Below are 5684 nucleotides of genomic sequence, written 5' to 3'. Positions count from 1 at the left end.
CTTTCACAATCCCTAAAAAGAAGAAAGGAACTTGCAAATTAGATGAATGACCTCAAGTATGTTGAAGAAAAAATTAAGGACCTTTTTCCTTCAAGCAGCTTAGATGAAGAAAACAATGCAATTAAAGAACTCTTAGAAAAGAATGGATCTCTATAGGAAGAAGTAAGGAAACTAAAAGGAGAACAAGAAATTCAATCAGTCAAGCTATGTGAGATTCTTTAACAAAGGAATAAGGCAACAGAAGACTTGGAGGCAAGAAACAATGAAGAAGAAAATCAATCCAATCAACATGAAGACCTTATTGATCAAATCACTAAAGAAAATGAAGAAATTAGGATTCTCAAAGCACAAAATGAAAGAATAAGAAATGATCTAAATTATAAAAGAGAAATTAATGAAACAACAATGAGAGAACTGAGATTTGAAAAGAAAATCATTGAAAAATTGAAGATTGACCTAAATGCTAAAAAAAAAATCAATGAGAGAATGATGAAATCTCAAGAAGACACAAATCAATTAAATCAGCAAAATGAGTAGAATATTCATAGGAAAAAAGGTAAGTTAGGACTTGGATACAATGAAGAAGAAGGTGAATCATCTAAGAAAAGTGCGAAAAGGAATAAAAAACCCTCATGCAATTATTGTGGGAAAATTTTTCATACATCAAAAAAATGCTAGAGCAATGGAAAAGAAAGATTCAATGGAAAGTGCTACAATTGTAATTAACATGGTCACAAAGCTAATGAATGCAAGGAAAAACCAAATTTTGAAGGTAAATGTCACAAAGGCAAAAAAATATGGTCACAAGGCATCTCAATGCAGATGAAAATCATTTAACCTAGTTGAACAACTTGTAAAGGCAATATTTTGATGGACTACAATACCTGTTGTAGATGTCATTATTGTGGAGAATATGGACACATTGGCATAAATTTTGCAAGGCATCACCTAAGAAAAAAGGATACTACTATAAGGTGTTACACATGCACTGAACTCGGTCATATAGCTAAAAATTGCATGAATATAAGCAAAGTTGAAGATAAAAAGAAACAAAGGGTTGACAACATAAGGAAACAAATGAAGCAAAAATGGATTCCTAAATCTACTGAGGATACAAGCTCAAATCATGGAAGTGAAGTCACTCAAGAAGTGGGTGACTCCATCCTTTCAAACTAAATTCCTAAGAATGTGTTGGAGTTGTACTCAACAAGAAAATCACAAGTAGTTCCAATTAATATGAAGAATGCAAATGATCCAATTAGTATTCTAGATACATAAGGATTATAGAAAGGTTAACTTTCACCTAGTTGCATTAGACTTCATTGAGGAAAGTTGGTTGAAGAGCTTACCGAGTGAGGTTAGGAGTAAAAGAAATTTTGTTTGTTTTCCAAGTTGATACTCTTGTTGAGTTAGGTCAGTGGATGATAGTCTGTCGCGCACTATGTCATTATGACATCGAGAATTTATGAAAATTTCTCAACAAAAGCGATGATTTCAAGTTCATTTTTCCACCACATTCATAGCATTTGAAGAGCAGAGTGATTTGAAAGAGCATTATAGTGTTTTCAAGCAATTTAGCAGCAAGATCTTCATGAATTCTATCATCTACTGAGCAACGATGGCATCTATCAGTGGAAGCAACACTTAACCAAAGAAGGGTTCTGAAATTCTAGTTAAGGGCATCGAATGGAACGTAGCAAACTTCAAGCTCATTCTAGCCATTGTTGAATCACTTGATCCTCACGGTGCTCTGTCACAAATCCTATCAAAGGTACTCCTAATTAATGACATAAGAACTCATTTTAAATGTACTATTTAAGAAGTAGGGACATTAGAATGGATAATTCCCCAGCTAAAATGTGTGTTGATGGAGTTTTGAAACCCAAACATAAGCGCTTGGAAATGAAAGGATTAACTCATATCCCTCACTTGTCACAAAATTTCTGAGTAAAATGGATAAGGTACATATTGAGTCGGTTCCACAGTAGACAATTATGGTTGGAGCAACCAATTCTAATTACAAAGAAGATGATACACAAGGTTACAGGTCTACCAATACTAAGAAAAGCTAAGACAACCAAAACCCTAGGTCGAGAGGAACTACAAAAGGAAACCCTGGCTGAGTGGGATGGTAAAGGTTTGAAAATAAACAATGTCACTAACATAAAGCTTAGGTTTTGCATCTACATCATTGTACACAAGATCTATAGCTCGAGTTGGTCAAATAGTGCTCCTTGTGAGGCAGTTGACCTAGCATACAAAGTTGTAAAGAAGAACCTTGAATATGATCTGTCAGATGTGTTACTAAAGAAATTGACCAAAAACATTGATAGTGTGAAGATTTCCAAGAATAATTCCCTCAAGTTTGCCTCATTTCTTACTTGCTTATTCTTTTATGTTCAAAAATTCTTTCCATCTAAGGGTACAGTCATGTGGAGGAAAGACACCCCTATTCTTTATCAGATAAATGAATTTATTAAAGAAATGGGTTAAAATTTTGAAAGGGTTTTGCATAACTATTTTGAGGTTTTCAAGGAGAAAATGAACAATAGATTTTGAATCCCACCCAAGCTTGTAGAAGACTACAAGGATGATATATGTTTTATGGTAGACTGTGACATGGTTTACATTCAAGTAGTCATACCAAGAGTGGCATGGGTAAAACCATTGCATTATGAAATTAATATTGATGAATCTAGAGACATCATTAAGGCATTAGCAAATGAGCCAACCAATCCTAATCTTCCTGCATTTGGCACATATGACGAAGCCAAGAAGAGGATAGAGCTTAGTATTAAGATTCCTCAAGCTCTTAGTAGAGGCAACAAGAGAATGGTTAAATTGAAGATAGTTGAAGGTCCTCTAATGCTTACCAAGGGAAAGGGTGAGGATGAAGAGGAGGAATATGAAGAAGAAGAGGAAGAATCAAAGAAAGAGGAACCAACAAGGAAGAAAGGTAGATTTTTTATCACCAAACCTCAGAAGCAGCCAACTATATTGTTCACTAGGAAATCTAGGAAAGGTAAAAGTAAACCAATATTTGTCCACTCTGCACCTATATTTGAGGAAAGAATGAAATAGCTAAGAGTTGGAGCAGGAATTTGCAACATCAAAGTTCTCAAATATGAGACTCAGACTCCAACTGAGAAAAAAGAGATTGAGGACCTAGTTATTGAAAAGATGGGTATTTGGAAATACTCCCCTACACAAGTGCAACCTCAAATCCATGCAGATCTTTTTGATAAAATCAAAGTTAGATGGGAGAACATTGTGTAAACTATAAAGGACATCTTTGAACAACAGCTAAGATAGTTGATACGAAATCTAACTGATGCAATTTTGAAGAAGGTAATAAAAGAGCATGAAGATAGAATGATTATAAAGCTTAATGCATGCTTCATATTAATGAAGAATATAGAATCATTGGTTAAGCATGCCTCAAACATTTGGAGAGATATATATCATCTCAACAAGCCATCAGAAGAAACTATTGAAATTAAAGATAATGACAGTAGTGAAAACAATGATGATGATGACAATACTCCTTCAATCATAGTTACTGTAGGAGAATTGCATGCTCTAATGGAGGAGAAGGAAGAAGAAGAAAATGAGGAAGAAGTAGAAGAGGAAGAAATAGATGAAGATGATCTAGTCAGAATAGTAGTCGAAGAAATTGTATCTCTTCCTCATACTCCACCAAATACTATCACATCTGTGGAGATAACTTCTACTAGTGAGATTGTGAGCACAACGGTAACATCAATTGCTCAATCTTCACTAGCCACCTCCCATCTCTAGGTATTTGCAATAGAAGTGTCAAGCACTTCATCTACTGAGTTGACTACTACTTCTAGAACTATTGAGTTAGCTACCTATTCTCCTACATCATCAGTAAGTACAACAATGAGTTCTAAAATTTTGTCTTCATCTATTCCAATTAGCTCTATAGTTTTGTTTTCATCAACATTATTTGCATCTACTTCAATTCCAGTTAGTTTAGCTTTTGATTTAGTTAGTGCTCCTATTGGTATGCAATCCTTAAGTCCTATCCCATTTTTTACTGCTATCCCTTCTACATCGACTATTGTGTCTATTCCAAAGGTCAAACCAGTAATCATAGAAGTAAAACAAAGGCAACTATTGAAAGTTCTGATCACTAGAAAAGAAATTGAAGAAGACATTGACTTAGACACAGAGATAGAAATACTTAAGATTGACTTTGACACTACTACTATTGAAGAGATGAGGTTAGCAAGTCAACTCATAGAGAAGAAAGCTATGCAGAAGTAGTTAAGGTCTAAAAGGGATAAGGAGTATAAAATAATTGAGAATGCCAAGAATATAATTACAGAAGCCATAGGTGTTGAAGTGGATTCCATTCAACAAATTTTGATTTAGTTAGAATAGGCTATACAAAAATATAATGAGTACTCTTTCGGGCAAGAGAAGCTAATTCAAAAGGCTGAAAGTAAGTTTGGTGACAAGGTGCTAGAGCATATTGCTCAGTAGATTGCAATCAAACAAGTTGAGTTGTCCACATTTTTGGGTAATTTTGAAAATTCTTCTAATAGTGCAGCATCACATTTTGCCAAACTTTGTGATGTCTCTGATTTTACTAAAGGAATAAAGGAGAAGATAAATATGATTGATGTTGATATACAATCAAGTGCATTAAAGTTGTAGACTCACCCCTTCTCCAGCTCCTCTCATCACACCAAGGTGAAATATCTAGCAAACATGTAGGCAGAAATTCTAAGAGAAGAATCAAGAATAAGAGAAAACTTTATTGATATTTAGAACATGGTCTTATCAATAATGAATACAATGTAGAAACATATTTCTCATTGCGAAACATTGGTCTAGGATTAGAACTTCTCAGTGGTTGATCACATGATCAAATTATCAACAGAAGTTCAGATTGCCCTCTCCACCTGCCAAATTTTGCAAGAGAATTGGGATAAATTATTTTCCCTCATTCTCAAAGTACATCAAGAATTTCTATTTCATTTTGGTGTAACTATATAAATAGTATATATAGATCTTTAGCATTACTATCAAAAAAGGTGAGAGATATCAGTATAAGCAAAGTGGGAAACACTCTATATAAGAAGAGATATTAGAATAACTGAAAGGGGGAGATAGTACTCAATAAAATTAGCATGTATATGTGTATAGCTATGTACTTAACTATATTTGTATATACACTATGTGTCATCAAGGAGATATATGTAGGAATGTATATACAGTAGCTTTACAAAGATCAATTTTGAAAAACCAAAATTTAGTGAAGTCAGATTATGTACATATGTTTTGGCTTATAATTGTTTTGTCACTAATGTCAAAGGTGGAGATTTTTTGCATTAGGTTATTATTTCCATTAGTGAAAACACTTATCTATATTAGTATAGCTACTGAGCTTAGCACTTAGTTTCCTACAATCACTCAGAACAGTGGATCCTTAGTGAATATAGACAATGTGAAGCTTTATAGTGTCTATTGAGAAGTAAGTTTGTGTCATGGAAATTTAGTGTAAACTAAGAATTGGAAGAAGTAGTTTTTATCAAGTGAAGCAAGGCAAACTTAGCATGTAGCATCTACTAAGTGACACAACATCTACTGAGTCGCTAGTGGTCACCGAGTTTAAAACTACATCGAGTGATCAGTATGGACCGATCAGTATGGAC

This window comes from Cupressus sempervirens, chromosome 7 (genome assembly GCF_028749045.1).
Source record: "Cupressus sempervirens isolate cs-2001-9-10 chromosome 7, ASM2874904v1, whole genome shotgun sequence".
Lineage (NCBI taxonomy): Eukaryota > Viridiplantae > Streptophyta > Pinopsida > Cupressales > Cupressaceae > Cupressus > Cupressus sempervirens.
This window is presented reverse-complemented; position numbering follows the sequence as displayed.